The sequence below is a fragment of the Mus caroli genome, unplaced genomic scaffold (genome assembly GCF_978045245.1).
Source record: "Mus caroli unplaced genomic scaffold, Mus_caroli_1 scaffold_12, whole genome shotgun sequence".
NCBI classification, from domain to species: Eukaryota; Metazoa; Chordata; class Mammalia; order Rodentia; family Muridae; genus Mus; species Mus caroli.
Genome location: NW_028227267.1, coordinates 43,467,314 through 43,493,880, shown reverse-complemented (window position 1 = coordinate 43,493,880; position 26,567 = coordinate 43,467,314).

Genomic DNA, 26,567 nt, shown 5'->3' with positions numbered 1-26,567 from the left:
GTGAATAAATTCATACATATATCATGACCATTTCTCCTTAAAAACTTCATTATGTATTATCCAAGAGCAGAAATGGTCTCTTCTACAACTAATTACAATGTAGTCACAGGCTCAGTAAATTCATGAGTGATGTCATACTTTACCACCTCAGGTCAGTTTAGTCATTGACACAAACTCATTTATAGCATTTTCTCCTCTGCACTGCAGGGTCCAGTTTAGAGTCACATACAGTACTTGCGTGTGATGACATTTTGGTCGACTTTAATCTGATAACTCCTTGACCCTTGTTTGTCTGTAATGGCATTGGCATTTCTGAACAGGTCAGCTTCCTCTTTCCCCTTCACTTAATAGAGCCCTGCTCACTTGGGATTGGCTCCTCTTGATGAGCTCTGAGTTGTTGCCCCCCCCCGCCCCCCCAGCGTACAGTGCAAGAAAAGGCGTGTCCACCTCAGAGCACCCCTGACGCAGGGTCCAGGGCCCGGCCTCTCATTTGTAACACTAGCTTTGATCCCCAGTCAAAGTGATTTGTACTTCTCTATTGTATGCACGGCTATAATTTTTCACTATGTTATTAATAAGCAATCTGGAGACATATTTTAGGATTAAGCAAATACCCTGCTTCTTGTCAAAGCTTCTCTTTCCAGATTTAGCGTCCTTCAACAATTCTTTCCAGAAGCAATTTTACCTTAATAGCTGCAAAGATGACCATTCGTAGCTTTGGCTGAGCTCTTCTCACATTTACTAATGGACACTTGGCACTCCTCTTCCAATACTTCCATCCCTCAAAGACCTTTTTCCTCACCTGTAATGAGCTTCTGAGTTCATTTTGCTTCGGTGGTTCCTTTTGTACTTCACTGTGCCTTGTACTGCCAAGGTTATCTTTGGTTTTGACCATTAGGAGTCCCTTCCTGCTGGCTATGTATCCTTCTGACATTGCTGAGACAATGGTTTGGATATAACCCTCCAAGGTTTATGTGCTAGAGGCTTGATCTTCAGCACAGCTGTGTAGAAATTGGAGAGCCTTAAAGAGGTGGGGCCAAGCAGATGGTGGTTGGGTCTTCGGTGCCTCTCTCAGAAGGGATTAATGTAGTTCTGTAGGATTTTGTTCAGGCTTTAAGAGTGACTTGTGATAAGAGTGTGGCCGGCCTCTGAACTTCCCTGGCTTCCCTGGCTTCCTGTCGTAGTATTTAATTATTCTCCTTTCTTCCCACCATGACGCCACAAGACACCCACCAGTGCCAAGAGAATGCTTAACACCATCCTATTGAACCTGGAAGACTGGGAGCTAAATAACCCTCTTTATTTCACAAACAGCAAGAGCTTGGGAATTCTCTTACAACAACCGAAGACAAGCTGGTATAATAGTCCACACCACTCTTTGAAACCATGTCTAGTACATGTCTGGTACATGTCTGGTCCCAGCCACAGAATCGACCCCTTCCTTTGAGTGGTGAGCAGTATAAGAGACCATGACAGGTGTGCTATGGCTTTGGAGTATCATTATCCCTGGCCTTTGAAGTGGACAAAGCCATGAAGTACACATATTCACATGGCGCTACATGCAACATTCACATGCAGCTACACGCAACACTCATGTACACACACAATTTGATCCACCTCAAGGCATCTACTTTCAATTTCTCCTTATAGGCCTCTTTCTTTTCTTTTTCCTTTTCCTTTTCAGTGTGTGGATGTGTTGTCTTATGTGTGACTATGTACTGTGTGCATGCCTGATGCCTTGAGGCCAGAAGGGGATGTCATGGGACTGAAGTTACAAGTGGTGGTGAGCTGCCATGTGAGGGCTGGGAATCGAACCTGGGTCCTCTGGGAGAGTAGCCAGTGCACTTAACCACTGAGCCAACTCTTTATCCACATAGGGTTCTTCCTTGACTTCTCCATTCCACATTAGCACCTCTATGACTCTGTAGTTCTTTGCTCCCAACAATATGAGTCAATTCCTCATTTCTCAGTTCTGTGGTACCTCAACTAATCTCATAATGATTTTTCCCTAAAAATGAACCTACCATAAACAGTTCAAGACCTCTTTCCTATTTATCCCATCTCTTACCCTGCTTAAGACTATCAATGTCTGATGCCATAGAGCTCACAGAGGTCACTTCTCCCAGGCTCCTCCATTCCACTAGGGTGACATTATTCATTTGAAATGCAGCTAAGTTCAATGTCTCTCTTCCTCTTCATAATGGGGACGCTGCTTCACCTTCTAGTTCTTGATGATCTGGTTCCTTTTTTTAAAAAAAACTTTCTTTATTCTTTAACTATGTTTATTTATATATTTCTATGTATGTATGAGTACAGATGCCCAGAGAGGCCAGAAGAGGGAGTCAGAGCCCCTGGAGCTGGAATTACAAGCAGTTGTGAGCCAGCTGGTGTGCAGACCAGAACTGAGAATTCTCTGGAAGAGCACTTTTAATTAATGAGCTAGGTCTACTGCCTCTGGTTTCATTTGTTAATATATGTTAATATATATCATATATTATGTATTATATATGATATTATATAGTATGTTATATATTAATTGTTATATTACATATTCTACATTTTGACATTGTAACAGTAAAATATTTTACACACACACATAAATATATGTGTGTGTATATATATATATATATATATATATATATATATATATATATATACACATTTCCAAAAGTCAAAACTTTGCAGAAACATGGTCAAAAAAAAAATTGGCTTTGTGGTTTAGTCCTGATGTTAAATGAGTAGTTTTTGCTCTAATGGGATAGATAATCAGAGGAAACCGTCGGTAAGCAGCAGAAAGGAGAGCTATGGTGTGAGCAGGAGTTAGCTCTAAAGGAAGTTCTGCCACCCACAGGGAAAGGAGATCACTGTAGATGGGTGGCCAACTCAACCAACTTCCAGGCTGGCCCATGTGGTAAGACGGAAGTGTACCTCTGCAGGACAAGAGGCACAGAGAGTTTGCACAGGACGACAATGATTGCTGGCCAAGCTTATCTTCTGAAAGCCAGAAGAAGCAAGAGTACGTGGGAACTGGGAAATAAAACCAGCAGGAAACCCGAGAGGGGCCAAGGAGAGCTGCAGGGCAGATGAGCACTTGGAATGTGCCCCTTAGCCAGTCCCTAACAGGCACCAGCTCACAAAGCCTGTGGTCTGTCCCCTATGGGTCCTTTAACTGCCACCTCCACCATATCCTAACTCAAGGACTCTGTACAAATCAGCCCCTCTTTCTAAGCCTTGGTGTTTCTTCTGGAAAATGGAGAGGGAACCACATCACCTGGCAGTGTTGTGAGGGTTACAGGCTTACACAGGGCAAGTGGCCCCCACAAACCTAACCCTGAAAAGCATCCATCCATCAGCTATGTCGCCTCTGCCCTGGCACTCAACTTCAGGTACTTAGGGTACCATCCCCCCACCCGACCCCCACCCCCATCCCATGCTTTCCTGTAATCTCTACAACACTCGACTTCAGCCGTTCTCAAACCTGGCCACACATTAAAATCCCATGGGGAGCTTTTAAAAATACCAAGACTCAGGCCTCACCACCCGGAGAGTCCTGTTTAATTGGTCTGGGGTAGAACTCAGCACTGGTATGCTTTTTATAAAGTGCCAAAGCGATCATACACAGAGCTTGAGAACGTCGCTCTCATATCCTGGATCTGGGCAAGGGCTCCTTAGGTTGGGCTCCCTCTCTTCTGACAGGACTTTAGACAGGAATGGATTGCTTAAATCATTCACTTTCTACCGTAAACACCAAAGCATATAGCAATATGTTATCCTTTGGGAAGCTCTTTCCTGAGAAACATAAATACCACCTTCCCCCTAGAGCAGGAAAGGAATGTTTCTCCTCACCCAAAAGAAACCTGGTCCTTTCTTACCCACCCAGGCAGAAAGCAAAATACAACTGAGCTTGGTCAAAGTAATCTCAGTCCAGAGGGAAGGAGCCAGGAAGGAACAGAACACATCTTTCCATGCCTTCAGGCCAAGTATCTCACCAGGTTACAGACTTGGGGACTACCACAGAGCCAGGGCACTGAAGAAACCCTAGCTATTGGGGTTGCCTGTCTATCAGAAAGCGCCAAGAGGGTCTGGGAAGATGGCTCAGTGGATAAGGCCCATGCATAAGCATATGGACCAATGTTTTGATCACCAGAACCCACATAAATGCCAGCCAGTAACCTCAGCAGCCAGGAGGCAGACAGAGGATCCCTGGGGCAAGTCAGCTAGCTAGACGAGCTCTCTGGGTCCAGGGAGATATTCTGTCTCAAAGCATAAAGGGGAGAACAACTGGGCCTACAAAGGCACACATGCGTGCATGTGCACACACACACACACACACACACACACACGCACACGCACACAGGCACAGGCACAGGCACACACACTCATACACAGCTGCACACATGTGTATTCACATATAAACAAACATGCACACACAGATATATGAAAAGAAAGAAAGCTCCAAGAGCCACTGTGAAACGTGTGTGTGCTTGTGTTGAAGGTCAGCTCCTCAGTCAATTCCAAGCTAATTTGAAGACTCACAAGGCATTTTCCCCATGAATACACAGACCTACATCGGCAAGCCCCACACTCCGGAGACAGCTACTACAAGTGCCTCCTAGAACCACCTCAGTCGAGCAGGCTCGAGGCTTTCAAATTAACATCCTCAAGGTCAGAAGTGAGTTGACGTTCTTTTAAAGACCAGGTTAACGGTAGACAATAGGTTCTCACTGGTGACGCTAGAATTATTCAGTACATGTGTTAGTAACAGTTGTACTACCGACCCCACCCTGCTGTGAATTAAGTTTAAAGTCCTAGGTTCCCCAACACTCAGAGAAAGAGATTCCACAAAGTGTAATTCCAGGACCTGAGCATCCTTGGGCCACCCCAATGGTTGAGGACTTTCTGTTTCCTCCTCCAGATACCACAGGCTTCCAGGCTTCTGCTACCAGACACAAGAGTAAGACCAGCAGTCTCTCTGGAAGCCTGGTGTTTGCCTTTCAGGGACGATGCCAGGCCCGGCTACTTTCAGAGAATATCCCCGAATGCTGAATTCCTTCCTTAGCTCCCTTCTCTCCGTAATGTTCCACCCTTTGTCCTCTAATAAAAATGAACCGAGCTTGTGTCTTAGACCTTCAACTACAAAGCCTGTCTGGCTAACACGTTTGGCTAGAGGCATTAGTGTTACCGAGGCTTACCTCTTACCCTTCACAGGAGCACGGTTGGACTTCAGCAGTGGCCGGGCAGATCCTGTGGAATGCCTCGGGGACCCTACCACTGAGAGCCTTGCCTTGTTGCAGAGAAGGAAGCTGAAGCCCAGGGACTGGAAGCGAATGGCCTACCAGACTTCATGCAGTCAGTTTATGTATCTCTTGCTCCTCATGCTCTCGCTCTCTCTGCATACAATGAGCAGCCTTTGTCATCCTGAACATGGGGCTAGACCCGTGGTTCTCATCCTGTGGGTGACATCCCCCTTTGGGGGGGTCAAACAACCCTTTCACAGGAGTTACCCTTTCACGGGGGTCACATATCAGATATTTACATTATGATTCATAACAGTAACAAAATTGTGGTTATGAAGCAGCCACAAAATAACTTTATGGTTGGGGTTACCACAACAGGAGGGACTGTATTAAAAGGTCACAGCATTAGGAAGGTTGAGAGTCACTGCTCTAGAGGTATGTTCTAAGCCAGGAGGGGGGGAGGGGCACTATTAGAAACAAGGTTCAAGCTCAGTGCTAATCGAATGCTTGTCAGTTAGGTCTCAGCACCCAGACTGCTTAGAATATTCCAGGAGATCCAAAGCCTTGTCTACCCGACTTCTGTCTTCCCCTCCACCACTGCTGTATCTGTCGCTCTCCTGTCTGGCTGATTAGCCACCCCTCAGCAGTGCCTCAGAAAAGGACCCTGAAGCCCCTACTGCAAAGTCAGCTGTCCTTATGGGTGCTATCCAGGGCTGCCAGGGAGTCCTGAGTCCTAAGGACTTCAGAGTCTGGTCCTCCGGGTTGAGGACCCCTTTAGAATCATGCCACCCACAGAGAGCAGGCCTTGCTTCTTGACATCATCCCTGAAAATATCATTGTTATTTGATATTCTGTCCAAAAGGGGGGGGCACTCATATGAGCTGACCAAGCAACCTTATCATGGGGAAGAAATGGGTCTCCAAGCCACCTAGGCCTAGAGCTTCCTGCTCTGTCAGGACGTCAGCCCAACTCTGTGCTGCTGCCCAGTGGTGGCAACTCGCTGCTAAGGCTGCTCCAACACATGCCACGCCTCTTGGATGATCTCACCAGGATCAAGAGAGTGCAGGCATCTCTAGAAAACAAGGAATCACATTTTGGAAGCCTGATTTCCCAGGTACGCAATTATTGCTATTGTACCGTCAGTTAGATTTGAGTTGTGTGATGTGACTCAAACCTCAGGAAAACAAGGACCAGCCAAGCTGTGTGGTAATAGGAGTAAGTCCGTGCAGGCTTACACACTCACCACCCACAGCCTAATCAGAAAATGTCTCCAACCAACCTTTTATGTGGCTTCAGCCATCTCTCAAACACGTGATGCTTCAGGATTCCTCACTAATGGATTGAGTAGAGCACACGCAGGACAAAAGAGAGTCCACCTGGACCGGAACTGGGGAACTCGGATCTGTTCTTCACCACATCATGTTGCTGCCACACTTCCTGGAAGATGTCTGGCAGACCTGAGGGTTGGCATGTACCACTTAACAGTACCTTTTAATTTCCCCTTTATGTACCCCCAACAAGATGAGGCATTTCCTGCCTTGCCACAAGCCATGCCCCCGGGTCAAACATCTCCCCTCACATTTTGTTCATCAAAGAACAGGAGAAAATAATCACGCTGCATTTACACAGAGAAGACATCAAAGATCCAGCTGAGCTGGACCTAATGACAGCTCAGAGGAGCCGTGGGACAGAGAAAAGCTCCGTACAGGGAGGTCCCCATCACCCTGCCTCTGGCTGCTCTCCACACCCAGGAGGAGTACCAGGTGCTTGCACATGGAGTTGTGAGCCAGATGGCACACAGGAGGCAGGAGGCCCCTCCTGAATGTCTGGCACAATGGTTTAGCTAATGGAAATCTCTGATGATAGAAATGTCTCTATGGGGGTCAGTTATCTTTATATTACTGTGGGCATGCATGTGTGTGTATGTGTGTGTGTGTTCATGTGGATAGACTTGACTGAGTGTACACTTGTCCATGTGTGCACACAGGTTTGGAGGCCAGAGGTCAACCTAAAATGCCACCCCTCAGGCCCCACTCATCTCTCTGAGATGATCAGAGCATCCTCAGAGATCTGCCTCCCTCTTGCTCTTCAGCCAGAGGGTTACAAGCATAAGCCACTATTTTCCATGGGTTCTGGACATCGGAAAGATTTCTGCTCACTAAGCTATCTCCTTGGCCTTGGGCCTCTTTAAAGTCCCTAGCACTCTCAAGAGCTTTCCTGACCCAGAGAATTGCTCAGGCCCAGTCTCCATTTATTCAGCAAGGATTTAAATGAGGGTTTACTATATTACAGACATAAGAAAATGCAACATTATCTCAGCGGTAGGAAACTCACAGTGGACACTTCCAGGCTACAATGGTGGCAGTAAAGAAACATGACCACATTCTTTTTCTCTTGTGAGCCTTTCCTTGGAGCTCAGGATACAAGTACACAGTACACAGGAACACAGTACACAGTACACAGGAACACAATACACAGTACAGTACACAGGAGCACAGTACACAGGAACACAGTACACAGGAACACAGTACACAGGAACACAGTACACAATACACAGGAACACAGTACACAGTACACAGGAACACAGTAGAGCACATGCACTTGGATGAATTGTCACAAACTGAAGAATTCCAACCACTCAGCCATTATGAAGATGGAGCATACCAGCAGCACATGCCCAACACTGTCACTGCCTCCGGTGACAATTCTCCTGACCTCTGACATCCTAGACAAAGTTTGCCTGTTTCAAACATCAGATCAATGGAATCGAGGCATATATTCTTTTGTATTGTTTGTGAGATTCAACTGTGTCATGAGGGCTTAGTTTGTCCATGGTCATTACTGTGCAACTCTGTTGCGTTATTAGATACCTTGTATGTTTCCATTGCTCTGTTGACAGGTATTTGAGTAGTAGACAGTTTGGGGCTGTTTCACATGCTCCTGTGATGGACGTTCTGTGGATCTTCTGCTCGGCGCTACCACGCATTTCTCTGGACATTATGCCTAGAGCAGTATATATGTTCTCGTACATAATGAAGATCTGAAATGTTTTGTTCTCAAAGCCTTTGGCTTTGTTTCTGCCCCTAAGACATATGCCTCTAGCTTAATCCAATCAACTGCTTCCCATTGCTTTCTAACTCTAGAACATGCACTGATTTTTGGAAACGTTGGGGTGGTGAGTTCTGTTTGGTGACTTCTCTCTGCAAGGAAACTCCTCTGAAGATGAAAACTATCGCCCAGGGAGCTGAGCTGGTCGGCTGCCAGCAGCCTGGTACTGTAACCACAGCATACCTCAGGAATCACTGACAGATCCGCACAAGAAACCTCAAAGGAAGGTATGGTGGGAGCTCCCGAAAGCCTCTCTCTCTGTACTCCAGTCCCTATATCCAGGGCTGCCCGTGGCCCCTCACTTCAGGCCCGCTTTGCGTCTGCTTTGAAATCCCCTATTGGCCTTGAAATGCTTCTGGTGCCCTTTCCAAATCCCTGTGCTCATTACTGCTTGACTTGCAGAATTCGCTTGATGCCAATGTGCCCCCCCCCACCAACAATGAGTGTATTTCAGTGGGTAAGGGTCTCCTCTGGTCATATTGCTAGCACCCAAGCTGGGGTCATTCACCTGGCCTGTCACCTCTTGCAAAAAGCTAAACAGAATCCCCACTAATGGAATTTTCCCAAAGTCCTAGATTCTACACAGATTGCCTTGGCTTATGTCATTTTACCAAGTACCCAGCCTGTGCACCTAAGTGCAGCAGATAGGATTCCGTTACACAGGTGAGGGAACTGAGGTTGCGGTAAGTCACCCAAACTTTCAGATTAACCGTATCTTTAAGGGAAAATGAAAAGGTTGCCCATTACACAAGATCATTGCCTCTGTGAGGTCACGAGACATATTTTTTTCCCCTGGCCGTGTGCCCCCAACACCTAAGTACACTGTCTGGTCGTTAGTAACCACTTAGTAAGCTTGAATGCTAGGGGAACAAATTCCCTGACATGCACGCCAGGACGTGTGCGACCTTTCCCAAAATGCACTTGATGTGCCAAGACCCCATCCCATAAGCCCTGGGAGGAGGAGGCTTAATCACACACATTTTAAAGAAGAAAAAGGAACTGACTTTCTGCGTGCGTCCTCCTCAATAAGACACATGGTATATGGTCACAGCCCTGAAATCTCCATTATTGCATTAAATCAGCTGTATTCACAATCTATTGTCATGTTTAACACACATTTATTTTTTCAGTTTTACATGGTTCCCTCTTAAATTAGAGCAAATAGGCACCCCATGCTCTAGGTTCCTTCCAATCATGGAAAGGCCTCTCTGTCTTTTCCAGCAAATTTGCTTTCCTTCGGAGCTCTGTCCCTCCCCAGTTGCTCTTACTAATCCCCTCTTTTACTTAAACGATGACCATCAAATCTATGAGGACACGTAATAGCTTGCAAGTATCATGGTTTGAATGGGAACTGTCCCACATGGGATCAAGTACCAACTCCTGGTTCTCAACTGGTGGCACTGTTTGGAGATACAATGGGACCTTTAGAAGGTGGCCTCATCAAAGGGTGTGGGCCACTGGGCACCGGTTTTATGCAGTATAGCCTACCCTTATTCCACTAGAGTTCCCTCTGCTCCCTGACACTCCATCTCACAGGAATCTGCCGCCCAATGCTTACTATGCCTTCCCCTCCATCATAGACTACAGCCTCCCAAACTGCAGCACAAAATACACCCTTCCTCGATTAAGTGGCTCCTTCCAATATCTTATCACAGCAACCAGATATTGAGCTGATGGAACGAGAAAAGCAAGCCACCTCCTCTTTCAGTAAAACCACTGTGTGCTGTTTAGTAGGTGCTTTCCCCTTTTTTCTTGTCTTCAAGCATCATTTAGGGAAAGGGCAATTGGGAAATGTGGGTTGTTGTTTTTTTTTTTCAACATTTAAAAGATGTTTCATCTAAAAAGAAAAAACAAAATAAAATCAGCATTGTAAATGGCTCAGTGAGTCAGCCTGCCTGCAGATATATTAAATATTGCTGTCCTATTTTTGCCTTATGATAGAGAAGGCTAGGTGATAAGGGTTTTCTTTAGCCTCTTCCCCACCCTCCTGCAGCTTGCTGGGATGTCATATGTCTTTAAATACTAAGTTCTTTAAACACTTCGAGATCTAAAGGCAATGAAGGCGAGTGCCTATGATCCTAGCTACTCGGGAAGAGTACAAGTTCAAGGTCTGCCTGAGCTACACAGTCAGTCCAAGGTCAATCTGGACAGCTTGGTAAGACCCTATCTCAAAGTAAAGACATGAAAAAGAGGGCTAGCAAGGGGGGATGTATAGCTCAGTGGTAGAGCAACTTACCTGGCATGCGCAAAGTCCTGGGTTCAATCCCCAGGACTGGAACAAATAAACACTATCCAATTTGCAGGTCTATTATTTTCCCTCTTAGCTGAATCTTAAGAAACATCCCTCTTCACCTCTCCTGAGAAACACTGGACTCCCTACGCTGGGGCTCATAACCCTCGGCTTACACTTTATGTTTCCCGGACATCCAACCTCAAACAGCCTGTGCAAGAAGTCCCAGACCAAGAGCTGGCTGCTCAGTTTTCCACCTTGTCCCCTCTGTCCCTGCCCTGGGGTCTTCTGTCCGTTGTTGCACTTGGGAACTGTTAAAATAGCAAAGAAGGGAAGAGAAAAGAAGCCTGCCCTGGCCCCTTTGCCAACCAGGCCCTTCCTTCCAAGACCGCACGTCTCTAGTTTCTTTGTTTCCTCTTATGTTTAATTTTCTTTGGCCCAGTCTTTCCTCAATGGTTTTCTTTTCGCATTTTATCACCATAAATTAATTAAAATGTTTCTGGCGCTGAGTTCTCATCTGATCATCTTGGCAGGATCCCCTTACACAGATTCGAGTAGATAAAGGGCGACCCAAGCACTAGGAACAAGAAGAACAGCCCACATAGGGAGCCGGGAGTGGGACGGGAGGGGGGGTTGCAGAGGCAAGTTGGGAGAAAGGAAAAATAGCCAGCCACTACTCAGAATAGAAAAGCTGGGCTCAGGCTGGCAGAGGAATTCTCTCAGTTGTGTTCATCTGTTCCTTCCCTAAGCCACAGAAGAGAATTTGTTACCAGTTTAATAGAAAAAAACCAGAAGAAATTACTCTAGGTTTTCTTCCTCTTTAGATTTGAGTAACTCCAGTCCTAATTGGGGTGTATTTATCAACCATCTCCTCGTCAAGGCTCAGGGATCTATAGAAGAGCAGGTGGACTGACTTAAGAGCCAGAGGGGATGGTAGACACCGAAGAAAACGTGTCTTCCAGACTCAGCAGGACTGATGCACATATGAACTCACAGACTGGCACCAGTCAGGTGAGATCACAGGACTAAGAAGGGAAAGTGGACACAATTCCCGCCCCCTACACACACACACACACACACACACACACACACAAACACCAAAGACGCTATTTGCAATTGATACCTGCTGGGAGAGAGAAAATCGGTTTTCTCCAATGGAGGGCAACACAAGGGAGAGTCTATGATGCTTGGCTTGGTTTGGTTTGTTTTTTTTTTGTGTGTGTGTGTTTGGGGTTTTGTTTTTTTGTTCTGCTTTGTCTCTTCTCCACCCCACCACCACCACCCCCCCACACACACACACATTTTGGTTTTTGTTTTGAGAGACAGAAAGGAAGCACGTGAAGAAAAGTAGGTAGAAAATTGAGGAGGTATTGGGAGGAGCTCATGGATGGGAAAATATGACTAAAATATATTATATAAAAATTAATTAAATGAAAACTAAACAAATAGATGTTCCTGCTATTTTTTTTTTTATTTATTTACTTATGTTTAGTTCAGGTGGGCTATATAGATAGGCCCAAGAGATGGTGGGGGCACTTTAGAAATAAAAGGTGGATTTGAATTACAGGGATTGGAAGAGACAGTGATTGAGCTCAACTGGGGACTTTGTAGGGCTCTCCACGAGCACATGGCTACATCCTAGAAACTCAACGAAGAAGACAAACATTGTCCTTCTCCTCATAGCTGTCTCACACAGTAGCAGAGTGAGGATGAAAGTACCAAGTCTACACGGAGTCCAGAGGAAGAAACCGCGGACAGAATACAAAGCAACGCTTCACTGATAACGAAGGGCATTCTGGGGACCTATGGGGCCTGTTTCCCCCAACCACCACACCCCGAGGCCTGGCCACCACAAAGCCATAAGCACCTTTCAGAAGAAGGCCTTGGGTCAGGCTGGAAAGGAGGGGATCCCAGCAAGGGGGCTGAAGAACACTTTCCCGAAGGTGGTTTGAAGAGAACTGAAAACCCATAGTGAAGCCCTGCTGACTTTCTCAGGCCGTGACTAGCATGCGATGCTGTCTTACCCCGAAGGATCGCTCTCTTCATTAAAACCAACGGTAAAACAGCAAGTCTGTGAGAAACACTACCAGTGAGATTGACAGGACACTGTGTGGGAAACTATGCAGGTGGTAGCCATGTTAGGCAGAGCAATTCAGACCTCTCTGAGCACTGACATTTTAAATAGAAAGACAGGCAGGATTGAGGGACGTCAAAGGTAAAACGTAGTACCAAAAGAAACATGCCAAGGACCATGAGCAAGAAACCCCCCACAAAGGCATGAACTTGCTGCCGGCCAGAGCTACCAGCTCCAGAATGGTTACCGCCACGATGCCTGAGGTCTGGTCATTGTAACGGTTTAACAAGGTGGGCGTTAAAATTCATCTAGTTAGTGTCTCCTAGAGCCAAAACCTGGAAGCCCTTCCATTTTCCCCACTGAGAGGAGAAAGGGACCAAGGAACAAGTGGCTGTTTACCTCTGCCCTTGACCTCTATGTGCGCTGCACTCCAACAGTGAGCATGTCTGTCGGTTTTACTAACAGGTTGAAAGTCTCCCAAACCTCTCTGATTCCATATCTGACTTCCCTCAAGGCCCAGCCATGCTTGGCAGCTTTTGCTAGCAGACCCCCAAGGCTCTTCAGCACCCTCGAGATCACACCAATGCCATCTTAAAGCTCCATCCTCTCCCTTGTTGTCTCTGCCTATTCCACATCCAGGCCTTCAAACCTAACTACTCTGGCACACGCGCACACACACCAGCTCCCTGTTCTTCCAGGACAGCAAGCTACTTAGGAATTAGCATAGGCTATACCAGCTTTCTCCCAAGTGCTTAGTAGATACTTCATAAACAAGAAATGAATTTAACAGCAAGATACATATCTCATTTTGACATTGCAGAAACACTAAAGTTTTTTTGTTGTTGTTGTTTTGGGGTTTTTTTTGTTTGTTTGTTTGTTTTGTTTTTAGCCATTCCTGAATTTCCCCTTAAAGATTTATTTGAGATGGGGAGATGACTCAGTCAGTACTGTTCTTGGCACAAAGTCATAAGGATCTGAGTTGAGGTTTCCAACAGCTAGTACCTGTTTTGAAATCTGGGTATGGTAGCCCACACCTGTAATCCCGGTGCTGGAGGGGCAACATCAAAAGGATCCCTGGGGCTTCCTAGCCACCAGCTTAGTGAAACCAGCAAGCTCCAAGTTCAACAGGAAACCCCAGAAGTAAAGTGGAGACTGATTGAGGCACTTCTGCACACACATGCACATACATGCGTGTGTATGTATGAGTGTCCACATGTGGATTTATTGTAGGAGTGTGCCACCTCTGCACATACAGATATAAATGGAATGTGCATACATCTGCACATACAGATATAAATGGAATGTGCATACACGCTGATCTCTTCCAAGAGTCCTGAGTATGAGGGGACACTGAGAGGAGGACAGAACATGTCCTTAAAGGGTCTGGAGACCTGGCTCAACAAATAAGTGCTTGCTGCTCTTGCGGGAGACCCAGGTTCAATTCCCAGCACCCACATGGTGGCATCTCCAAATGTAGATTCAGCCATGGGTCAAGGCATTAGAGTTGCAAAGCTCTGGGGACCTCAAAAACACAAGAGTGCTATTATTATTATTATTATTATTATTATTATTATTATTATTAGTTTACACTTGAAGTCAGTCTTGAAACACTTCATATTGTCTGTGTCTTTCTGTTGTACTTTAACTTAGTCTCTGTGCTCCGGGACAGAAACAGGGTGGAACTTAGAAGCATGCTAGCTCAGAGGGTCTGGGCTTGAAAGATGCTCCGTTTGAGACTTGCTTATCCAGGGATGCTGGCCTAGACACTTGCACCTGTGCAGCTCAGACCTTAGGGTTCTGCCGCTTGGATCTCTGTGTGTGTGTTGGGGGGTGGGGGAGAAATGGATATTCCTGCAGGTATGGCTAACACTGTGTGTCATGTGGCTCAGCATATTCTGCCAAAGGCTATACCAATTCTTTGCACTGAGCTAACAAAAAGACTCCTCCTGCAGGGTGTGTAGGCCTGACCTTCAACCCACCAGACACCACCCTGTCTGCACAGAGGATACTCAAAGCTTTTCTACCAACTCCACCCTTCCCACCAAGGACAATAACACCCAGTCTTTGGCACGGAGGCCTTCTCTGCTGTGGTCCACTTTTTCTGTTCAAGGGTTCAGAAACAAAGGGACATGAGAACAGCTAAAATGACCACTTAGCACCAGGCATGGTGACCCACCACCTCAGGGACTGAGACAGAAGGATTGCTGCAATGGCATGAACATACACACAGAGGAAAGAGTCCAGCAGAGCAGACAAACCCCGGTCCAAGCTATGGCCTGCACACTTAATTTCACAACACATGAGAAGCTCCGTGAGTCTCACCAAGGCTAGAACATCCCGCAGCTATATCAGGCGAGGAAACCACATGTACTAATCTGTTGTTTTGGTGCAAACCCAGCAGCCAGCAATCAGCTACTGGTAAGTTCTACACTAGTACAGAGTCCCTACACTGAGCTAAGATCAAAATAAAATAAAATAAAAATTTAACTCTTAGAAACAAACATTCTTTTACAGGGCTGGAAAGGTGGCTCGGTTAAGAGCACTTGCTTCAGCTGGGCGGTGGTGGCGCAAGCTTTTAGTCCCAGCACTTGGGAGGCAGAGGCAGGTGGATTTCTGAGTGGCTACACAGAGAAACCCTGTCTCGAAAAACCAAAAAAAAGAAAAGAAAAGAAAAAAAAAAGGACTTGCTTCTCTTATAGAGGACCCAGGTTCATTTCCCAGCCTCCATACCAGATGGCTTACACCTACCAATAACTCCAGTTCCAGGGGATCCAATGCCCTCCCTGGCTTCTGTGGGTATCAACACAATTGCAGGCATGCACACACACACACACACATCCATCTTTTAAAAAAATTCTCTTTAGATCCAGTCTTTTATTAGGAACTGGCCCTCCCTTTCTTGTCCTTTTGTCTTGGTTGGTCAGATTGGGATAGGAGAAAATTAGAAAACCAGACTCCTAGTTAACAGTTGGAAAACAGGCCCTTGTGCCAGCAAAACTTGGATAATGTCAACCCATCACCACCTATAGATTAGAACCCATGTCTGCCAATACTCCTGATCGTCCACAGGCATTCAAGTCAGGCTTACAGCTGTGTCTAGGAAGAAGCGTTTTCCAGTCTCCCATCCCTACTAGTGTACAGCTTTACACTAGGAATGGGGTCTGGTATGTGTTCTGTGTCACCGATACAAATGCTAACACCCAGCAGCTTTTTCACCGAGGAAAAGGTGAGAGTGACCCGATCATAGCATTCTGATGAAATGCTGTCTCCCCGCAACCCCCAATAATCATATGGCTCCAGCAACCCCCAATAATCATATGGCTCCTCTCTGTGTCTCCCCAAAGGACAGGTCTCAGAGCAGAAAATGTCTCATCTCAACTACACTGTGTAGGTACCTTAGCCTTGTTCTGGGTAGCCATGGTGACCTGAGAACTGGGCATTAAGCCACATGAATGGGGTGAAGGAAAATACCTCCCCTCTCTCCATCAAACTGCTTGGGAAGCAAATAGAAGTGATTGGGGGGGCAAATGCTCGAGAACCCAGAGGGCCCTGTTAAAACGAGCCTCACATGGGTGCTACTTTATTCTTCTAAGACTCAGGCAAGAAACATTCATGTCAAAGCCTTCCTTCCCCAAGACAATCAGTGCGTCAGCATTTCCACCCACAGCCTAAACTCAGCCAGACAACAGGCTGCTTCTCTTTATTTCCAACTGCAGAACGTGCATTGAAAGAGCAACCGAGGGTATTAAAGGAGAAAAGGCCCCTTCCCCACGGCAAACTGTGAGCTTGTTTTCTGTCTCCTTCTCTTCCTCCTTCAGATTCTTATTCATGGCCCAGTGTGATTTTTCCATAATAAATATCTCTCTCATCGTGTTAATAAATATTTTCCTAGTAACCCTGAGTACATTGAAATCCAGGGCCATCCAGCTGGCCTCATTCTGAGCTAGAGGCCTTCAGTTTAATCTACAAGCACCAGTTGGATTTTAAGTCTGAAGATACTGTATGTGTGTAAGAGCAAGCCATATCCAAGTAAGCATTGACGATCACCCTGATACTCGACGTGAGAGTGCTGGCCACAAGCAGACTGCACTGGTTGTGGCCCAGCCCTAATATGCTCTTCTTGGAAACCCTCATGTCTCCTCCACCCCTCCTCGGATGGAGTTCAGCTGCTGGGAGGCATCAGCAGGCATCCTCAGATCCTGGCAAAATTGGGCTAGGGCATCCGTTCTTCCAGCTCCTTTCCTGCTGGCCCCCCCATGGATGGCAAATGTCATCCTGAAGGCCTCAGATCCTACCCTGGACCCTCTCAGGGGTCAGCCACTGTCCCCCCTCTTGCTTCTGCAGGTATCCCTCAGCAATGTCCATGCCTTTGCTGTGACACCCTTTGCTTGGCACACCCTCCCCAGGAGGCCACTGAGACAGACCCACACTCCTATCAGCCTTCCAAGTTTTGAGTTTTCTGTGGCCCAGTGTGTTGTACCTGCATTCCGTCAGATGGGAGAACAAAGCAAGAATGGCCAGCAGTCACTTCAACCCACTGACAACTTCAGGAAAAGCTCAAAACTTGTTTTCTATCATTTACCTTCTGACTACTGTGCTCATTTGCCTGATGTGAGAGTCAACTCACCACACCTCAGGAGTAGAAAAGTTATCTCTTCAGCCTGTTTTCAGAAATTCTGTCTGGGGCAAATATTTTTTTTTAAATCTCGTCTTTTCTCTTTGGAGGGGGTCTCGCTGTGTAGCCCTGACTGGCCTGGAACTTGCAACAATAGCCAGGTTAGCCTCCAACTCAGAGATCTGACTGCCTCTGCCCCCTCGGGGCGAGCATCACCACACTTGACACAACAAATATCCTCACAACAAAGAGCAAGAGTGGACTGCTGTCCAAGGAGGAAGAGCTGAGCTAAAGTCCCAGAGTTTAGCTTAATCCCCAGAGCTTCATTTTTAAAAAGGCAGGACTTGGAGGTACAGGTATGAAAGGTGAATTTAAGTGGATTCCAGAGGCTTACTAGCCTCTGAGGCAGGATCTAGACATTGCACATAGATAGATAGATTAGACAGACAGACAGACAGACGAGATATCTGATACCTTAGGTTGACATTTCACACACACACACACACACACACACATATTCACTAAAAATAAATAAGAAAAAGAAAACTATATCTCTCCTCAAAAGTCAAGAAATGATCTCTTCCAGTAGTACGTGGTTGTGGAAGGAACCGCACTAGCACTGTGCATCCATATTCTAGGGCCATGGCCCAGTGGGAGACCCTAGCGGTGGAACAGGTAAGCTAGGGGTGAATGCACAGGGTCCAGGGCATTGGGTGACACAGGTTGGGTGTTGAGTACTGAGACAGGCTTCATCACTCAGAGTGGTTTCTTCCTTCATACCTCAGGTGGGGTAAGCTGGAGCCAGTCACTTAGGCATTCCTTCAAGCCAGTAATGTGTAAAGTGAGATACTGTTCATTTATCTGGGAGGAAGATCAGTATGGGAAGACTTCACAGGATTCTCCCCAGCAGAGCCACTAATAGATGCTAGATGGTCTTCAGGGTGACCTAGCAATAGGATCACACCAGCTGATGTCTAGCGTCAAATTAAAACATGCCCCCTTGTTAGGCAATATTCAAATAAATCCCTGATGGAATGAGTATGGGCAGGGTTCAGATTCCTGATGACGCTGCTGGGTTCAATGACCCACCAACAGTGACCAGGGATCCCCACCTCTCGCTTTGATTTTCTATGTCAGGCCTTGGGCGTGAATACAATACCCCCTTCTCCGTGCCTCTGTTATTTTATTCAGTCATAAAGCCCCACACCCGGGGCCACACAAGGGACTCCAGTGAACACTGCAGGCCCTGACGCTGTGGAAACTAGCCTTTTTGAAGCGGCATCTGGCTTCTAAGCTCATTCTCCCAGCTGTTGCACTGACAGCTCTGAAGTGGCTTTTTATTCTGTCATATGAACAGCCCGGCTGCTAATGGGCTGTCTTTTCTGGCTTGTCTTCCTCAAGGTCATTTTCCTTCCAAGATCCAAGAAAATGGCACACCATGACTCCACCACAGGAAAGGGCCCCATCCCTCGTCGTCATGGCGTGGAAGGCCGGGCATCCCAAATGCTGGTAAGTGGTCCCAGGGCTTGCAGGGGAAACATCTAATTATGCTGCCTGGTACAGTTATGCGATGAGAAGTAGGCTCACCAAGGGATGATTAGGTAACTCGGCAGGCCCAGGTGGCAGATGAATACAAAGCATTATTTGTCTTTGTGTTTACCCAAGACGGATCACCATGGTACCTGGAGCTTAAACAAGCACATAATTTTGACACAAAGAGCTCCAACTAATGTTTCATAATTGGCAATGCTGGTGGGATCTGAGTATTCTTTTCAGTGCCAGTCTGAACTCCCAAATATGAGCCTCCGCACCTGCGCTTCGCCTCCAGGCTCACAGCTCTCAGATCCCAATTTGGGGTGTCTGATTGTCAAGAGATTGACCATATAAGAGCTGAGTGTCCAAATAACAGCCTGCCTTGGTTTCCTGAAGTTTGAGCAGCTGCTGAAGAAACCACCTCACACCCTGCTTCAGCACAACACTTATGGAGACCCGCACCCCCGCACCCCCCCTCCCCGCCCCAGGTCCAGATGAGCCTACAGTGACTTACAATGAAAGGGAATCAGCCAAGTGTGTGCAGGACTTTCACAGTCCACCATCAGGCCCGCCACACACTGTGGAACTCCTGGGAGCACCGAGCACTGTCTGCCCAGGTTACCACACAAATTGAGTTCCTGTTGGTGTGCATGCAGCCACAGGGAGCCCTGTCTCCATGGAACAGAACGTGAAGGAACAAAGAATCATGAATTCAAATCTTCCAAAATGTTGAGGAAGGTGGCAGGAATTCTTTTTAATATAGAAAACCAAATCTCTGAAACCAGTGTACAGGAGTTTCCCTCCTGGTCCCTCACTCTCCTCTATTCTACCTGCTTCCCTTTCGTGTCTTCAGTGAAGATTTCGGGCCCCCCGCAAGCAAGCCAGGCTCTAAGAAGAAAGAAGAACCTAAACACGAACCGGCAAGATTCCTGTCTTCTGGGGTCTGTGTCTAGGAGGCAGTATAGGTACACACATGTGAAAGTCTAGGGCCCCAGGGGGAATCTGCCTTACACTGCCCTTAGTGCCTGTGTCCTGAGGAAAGAAGCAACTTCCGACAGATGAGGTGAGACATCTTCTGGGAAGCAGCCCTTGACCTCACACAGCAGTTAGGATGGCAGTAGGTGAAATGACAGAGACCACATTCAATCCACTAGTACCACATGCGTGTCAGCCCAGCAGTAGCCAACGGTGGGCCACGTGTCACAGCATGAAAATGGAGTGTCTTACTCACTCATACTGGTTTGTGCGTTTGAAGGCTTGGTCTGAGCTGGTGGTGCTGTTTTGGGAGGTTGGAGGCCCATTGGAACCTGGATCGTAGCTGGTAGACGTAGTCCCCTGAGGTGGTTTGAATAAAAATGGTCCCAAGAGGTTCATTGGTTTTTGTTTGGTTGGGGTTTGGTTGTGAACCACCATGTGGCTGCTGGGAATTGAACTCGGGACCTCTGGGAGAGCAGTCAGCCATCTCTCCAGCCCCCTTCCTCCTTTACATTGATTCTGTTTTATTTCAGCCACAAGTATCTCACAGTATCTAATAGTTAGGGTTACTCTTGCTGTGATGAAACACTGTGACCAAAAGCAACTTGTGAACAAAGGGGTTTATTTCATTCACAGTTTTATATTATACAACAGGTTATCCTCAAAAGCAGCAAGGGCAAGAACCTGGAGGCAGGAGCTGATGCAGAGGCTATGGAGGGCTGCTGCTCACCGAATTGCTCCCCATGGCTTGCTCAGTCTGCTTTCATATAGAACCCAGGACCACCAGCCCAGGGATGGCCTCACCCAAAATAGCTGGGCCCTCTCACATCAATCACCAAATGCCCTACAGGCTTGGGTACAGCCAAATCTAATCGAGATATTTTCTCCATTGAGGGTCCCTCCTCTCTGGTGACAATAGTCTTTGTCAAGCTGGCATACAACTAACCAGCGCAAATGTGTCCAGGATCGACTTTCTTAGAACGAATACAAGGGGCACAGAGGACACAAGAATAGCAGAACAATTTAATACTGGGAAGTGACCTCAGATGACAAACAAAGGGGTTGGATGTTCCTCTGAGGCCACAGAGAGAAATCTACCGCTCTTATTCATTTTACAGTGCGCTTTGATCTAAACGAGACATTATGCTAGAGCAGGGTTTCGTTTGTAAAGGGTCTTCTCTGGCAGAAACAGTGCAACAGGAAACCTCAGGACAAACCTACAGGGGCTGGCAGAGTATGGCTGACTGAAGCTGCAATAGTAGGCATAGAAACTTTGGTTTGGACACCAGCGATGCCTGGCACCGTCTGGACAAGGCATGAGTTAAGAAGAGAAAATGGTAAGCTGAGGTCTTAGGAATGGACAAAGAGAAATGCAGGGGCAGGGGAGATGGCTCAGCCAGCAAGGTGCCCTCCACACACGCATGAGGACCTGAGTTCAAATCCCTAGAGTGTAACATACCAGCACAGCAGCTGGTATCTGTGACCACAGCACCAGAAAGGGAAAGAGTGACAATAATCAGCCTAACCAATTGGCAGGCTCCAGGTTCAGTGAGAGACCCTGTCTCAAAGAGTAAGGTGAAAAGCAGTTTAAATCAACCTTTGACATCTACATACATAAACACATGTACCTATATATGCCATACACATTCACACACACACACACTCACTCGCATGCACACACAAAATGCAAATGCTCACTAGAGTGAGCAGAGTTAACATCAGTTTTACATTCACATATTAATTCTGAAGCCTGGATGGGGCTGGCACTGGTATGAAAAGTCAGATCAGAGGATATGATCAGGGCCCTGCAGCCTCCAGATTAAGTCCTGGATACCCCTCTTACACATCCTACTACGTGGCTTGAGACCAGTGAATAACCTCTGTGTACCTCAGACATCTCATCTACACACAGGGGCCACAACAGCACAAACAGCCCAGCCCTGTTATGGGAACTTCGAGAAAGGATACCAGCACAGCACTAAGAATACACTAAGACCTCAGCAAGCACTGTCAACTGCCCACCCACCCCTGCCTCTGATTATCGCTTCTGTTTGCTTTGTGTTGTGTTTGCACTACTTGGAACTGAACCCCTGGTCTTAGGCAGGTGAGCATTCTAACATTGAGCTGCCTCTCCTGCTAACTTGGGGGTTTTTGTAGGGCCATGGCATATACCAGTCTGTCCTTACTTTGTTCCCTGGTGTCCTAACCACTGTGACTGATGTCTGACCCACCCAATCCATCAACTCGTGAGCTCCGTGTCAGCCAGTGTTCCATTACTATGACGAAGGACCTGAGAAAGTTGACCTAACAGAAATAAATGTAGCCTGGCTTACAGGTTCGAAGGTTTGAGTTCAGGGTCTGCAGACTCCAATATTTCCATATGTGTAAATGATGCAGAACATCATAGAAGAAATATGTGTGTAACACAGCTGCTGATCAGCTGCGTCTCAATGGCCAGGACGCAGAGAGGGAGAGAACAAGAGAGATCCAGAGACAAGACCTACCCTTCTGGGGTGTGTTCCCGGAGGACACCTACTTCCTCCAATGAGACCTAGAATTCCAAAGTTTCCATTATCTTCCAATCATGCCAGAAAATTATGATGTCATTAATGGATTAACGCATTGATGAGGAGCCCTCGTGAGCCAGTGAGCTCCAGATGCCCCACTCCAATATGGCTGCGCTAGGGATCACACTCGAAACAGTATGAGGCCTTGCAGTTAATTCAGAGAGAAGTGTAACAGCCGCTGACCCTTCCCTCTGGCAAGCTGGAGCCTTGATAAATGCCACAAGCCAGCCTGCCTGCCTGCCTGCCTGCCTGCCTTCCATCACAGATCCTTAACCCAGAATTCACCAGCCATGGTACTGCACATGCTTACAGGAAGAACACCATGCAAATCTAGGGTCAACGTGAAGGGAAATGGGCCCATGTCTCAGCTTAGGGGTCTAACTTTAAGTCTTAGGCAATCTGTTTTCTTCCTTTAAAGCCTGTCAAGCCCCACGATACTATTAGATTTACTTGCTCCCCGGTGCTCCCCTGCCTCTCTGTCCATCTCATTATGACCCAGTTTATCACGCTGCTGCATTATGGTAGGCTGCTGATGTAGCTGCCTCCCCTGCTAGGCCATGGGCTCTGCCAGGGCAAGGACTAAGCCTTATTTATCTGCTGTCTTGGAACCTACCATAGATGCTCAATAAAAGTGGAGAGAGTGCTAAGGAGGGCCTACGTCTGGCCCTGTGTTTTACAGTGGCCACTGAGGGAGGTAGTGAACTGAATCCAGCTCTCGAACTTGTGGCTATCTATAATTCTTCTCTTGCTTAATGCACCTTGAGCAAGCACAGCCACGCACAGCCACGCACAGCCACGCACAGCCACGCACAGCCACGCACAGCCACGCACAGCCATGCACGCACGTGGAAGAACTAAGAGCACCCAAGCCAATTTGCAAAGCAGGGACTCTCAGAATTTGGGGTTTGTAAATTGGTATCCATTGAGTTCGGCGGCAACAAAGAATCCCCCAAACTATGCAAACTTGCCAGTTAGGCAGACTCGGGATTGATCGCCATCAGCTGCACCTCCCTTTACAAACGGAAGGCCAAATGAAGAAAAATCTTTCCACGGGATCAATTTAGCTTTGGGAGAAACTAGCACGAGGAAGGGACGGTGTGATCAGAATGTGCTATGTACAAGTGTCAAGTTGTCCAAGAATGAATTACGATAAGAACTATGACAGCAGTGTTTGCTGTTATTTCAACTCACAGGTTGGCTGTAGTGTCCCATTCATGTTGTGGGGCCCAGATTTGGGAGAGCAATCTCAAGTCATAGAACTCTTACTGAGTCTGAAACTGCTCTATCAGAATTTTGTGGAAAAATATACACACAAGTTGCCATGTTGACACTTTTTAAAGATAGGGTCACTCAAATTTATTACGTACCCAAGGATGTCCTTGAACTTCCCATCCTTCTGCCACTCCCTTGGGAGTGCTGGGAGTGCACCAGCACTCCTGGTTTAGGTGGTGCTGAGAATCAAACGAGGGCCTTGGACATGCTAACTGGGTACTCAGTCAAATGAGCTTCCTCCCCAGGCCTGTTTGAACCATTTTAAATGTGTGATCCAGTGGCAGTAAGTATATTTGAATGGTACAGCCGTCACCCCTATTCATTTCTGGAACATTTTCACTTTCCCAAACTGAAACTCATTATTTAATAAACTGTAATCTCCGTGTTGGCCAGTTTTTATATCAGCTTGGCACAGTCTAGAGTTATCCAAGAAGGCAGGGAGAATCGCCTGCATAAGGCTGGGCTGTGGGCAAGTGGACATTTTCTTAATTAGTAATTGATGTGGGAGGGCCTGGTCTACTGTAGGTGGGGTACCCCTGGGCTGGTGGTCCTGGATGCTATAAGAATGCAGGCTGAGTAAGCCAGTAGACAGAACTCCTCCATGGCCTCTGCATCAGCTCCTGTCTCTAGATTCCTGCCCTATTTGAGTCCCTGCTCTGACTTCCCTCAGTGATGAACTATAATAAGGAAGAATATGCAAAATAACCCTTTCCTCCCCAAGTTGATTTTGGTCATGATGTTTCTACCACAGTAGTGACCCTAAGATAATCTCCTGCCTTCCTCCCCCTATCTCCCGGGAGGCACTAATTTTTGTCTCCCCTTTTTACTATCCTAGCTACTTTTCAACAGCAGAACCGTCCATCATTCGCCTTTTTGTGACAGGCTTACTTCAGCTAGCATGAAGTTCAGTGGTCCCATGTTATAGCACAACAGTTTGCAACTTGTGGTTTGAGACCCCTTTGTGGTTGAACGACCCTTTCCCAGGGGTCTTGAATCAATTATCCTATATATCAGGATATCACTCACGTGCCTGAAGGTTCTCTAGCCTAGCCCCACTGAAGTTCAACATATAAAGCAAATACAGAACTGGACATCAATTTTGGGTTTCAACTATTCTCAGTGGTTCCGGCTTTCCCAACTCAATTCCATTCCGTTCCTATTGTTATTTTGAATAGTCTGTTTCTGTGAGTGTAGACATGTATATCCAGCTTTACATATCTGTGTAGTATAAGAGCAATAACAACCAATAATAACAACAGGATATAAGTTGATCCTGGAATGCAGGAAGACAAAAGGGTCCCCTTAAGGGGGTTCTGCGTTTCTCTGAGAGGCAGAGCTTCTCACGTGCCTCTACCTAACATGCCTCTCCTACCGTGAGGAGCAGTGGGACAGGTAGAATAAATTAGGTTTGCCTGGATAGTGACCCTCAAATACAGAAAAGCACCATGGCTCAGAGTAACAGCACAGAAAGCCTGAAAGTCTCCAGAGATTAAAACAGGGGGGCGGAGGTCAGATTGGAGTCTGAGTGGCACTTTCCTTTCGAGCTGCGACCTCTAGCGCTGCTCTTGGGAATTACAGCTCTCCCTTTTCCCGAGGGGGCGCACTCTCTCCTGGTTCTAAGCCACACTGCAACCTACCAGGAGAAAGCCAGAGACCTGGCCTCTGGATCCCGAAGCAGGCACACCACCAGCCTCTTCCGAAGATTTGATCTGGGAGTCAAGCACACCGGACGCCTGCCTGTAAAGGGAATCCTGAGATTTTACCATAGACAGATGGGACTGAAAAAAGTGCTGGCCCTGGCTTTCCATTCTTTGATCACCCCCACTGGCCAAGGGAGGCTCCTGCTGTAGACACCTGATTGCTTCCCTTGAAGGGTCTGCTATGCTTAGGGCCACCCAGCGACCCAACAAGAATCAGGACACCCTGAAACAGGTCTCTGCTCTGTCAGAATCCTCCACCTGGTGGATGCGGCCAGATGGCTGTCTGGGAAGTGCTTGCCCTGCAAGTGTGAGACCCTGCTGCTGTGTTCAATCTCTAGTACCCACACAAAGGTGAAGAAAGGCTGGGATGGTCGTGAGTGCGGGGAAGGTGGACTTATGTGGCTCACTGGCTGGTCAACCAGCCTACTTGACAAGTTCCAGGCCAGTGAAAGAACCTGTCTTGAAGAGGAAAAAAGAAAGGAGGGACAGCACCTGAGGGTGTCCCCGTCCACCATACGCAATGTGTGGCCACATTAATATACACACTCCAAGAAAAAAAAAATGTGACAGGCACAGTGACGTACGTCCTGATACACTGGTCTCTCTCTCTCTCTCTCTCTCTCTCTCTCTCTCTCTCTCTTCTCTCTCTGTTTGTTTTTTGAGACAGGGTTTCTCTGTATAGCCCTGGCTGTCCTGGAACTCACTCTGTAGACCAGGCTGGCCTCAAACTCAGAAATCTGCCTGCCTCTGCCTCCTGAGTGCTGGGACTAAAGGTGTGCGCCACCACGCCCAGCTCATACACTGGCCTCTCTTACTACTTTGACCACAGTCCGACTGGTTTGGGGAGAGAAACTAGGACCATATACTAAAATTCCAGAAATCGAAAAATGCACAACTGTCCAAAGCTTTCTACCCAGAAAAGCATACTTCCAAGAAAAGAGGAGAAAGAAGGAGAAACATAACTGTGTCCTGTATTGATATTAAGCAAAGTCCGTCTACTTCTGCTCGAAGGAAAGTGTGCCACAGAAAACCTCCATTTCACTCCCAACAGTTGAGGCTGACCAGCAGGCAGATTGAAAATTGAAGACCAACCTGGATGTGGGGGTCAGGGAGCAGGCTGGAGTGGGGGGTTGGGGGGGGGCTGTGTACTCCTAGAAAAGAGACTCAAATGTTTAGAGATGAACACACAGCTGATCTCCAGCCCCAGTGCAGACACTGACCACAGACCTGGGACTTTCTGAGAGACCAGAAGCTCC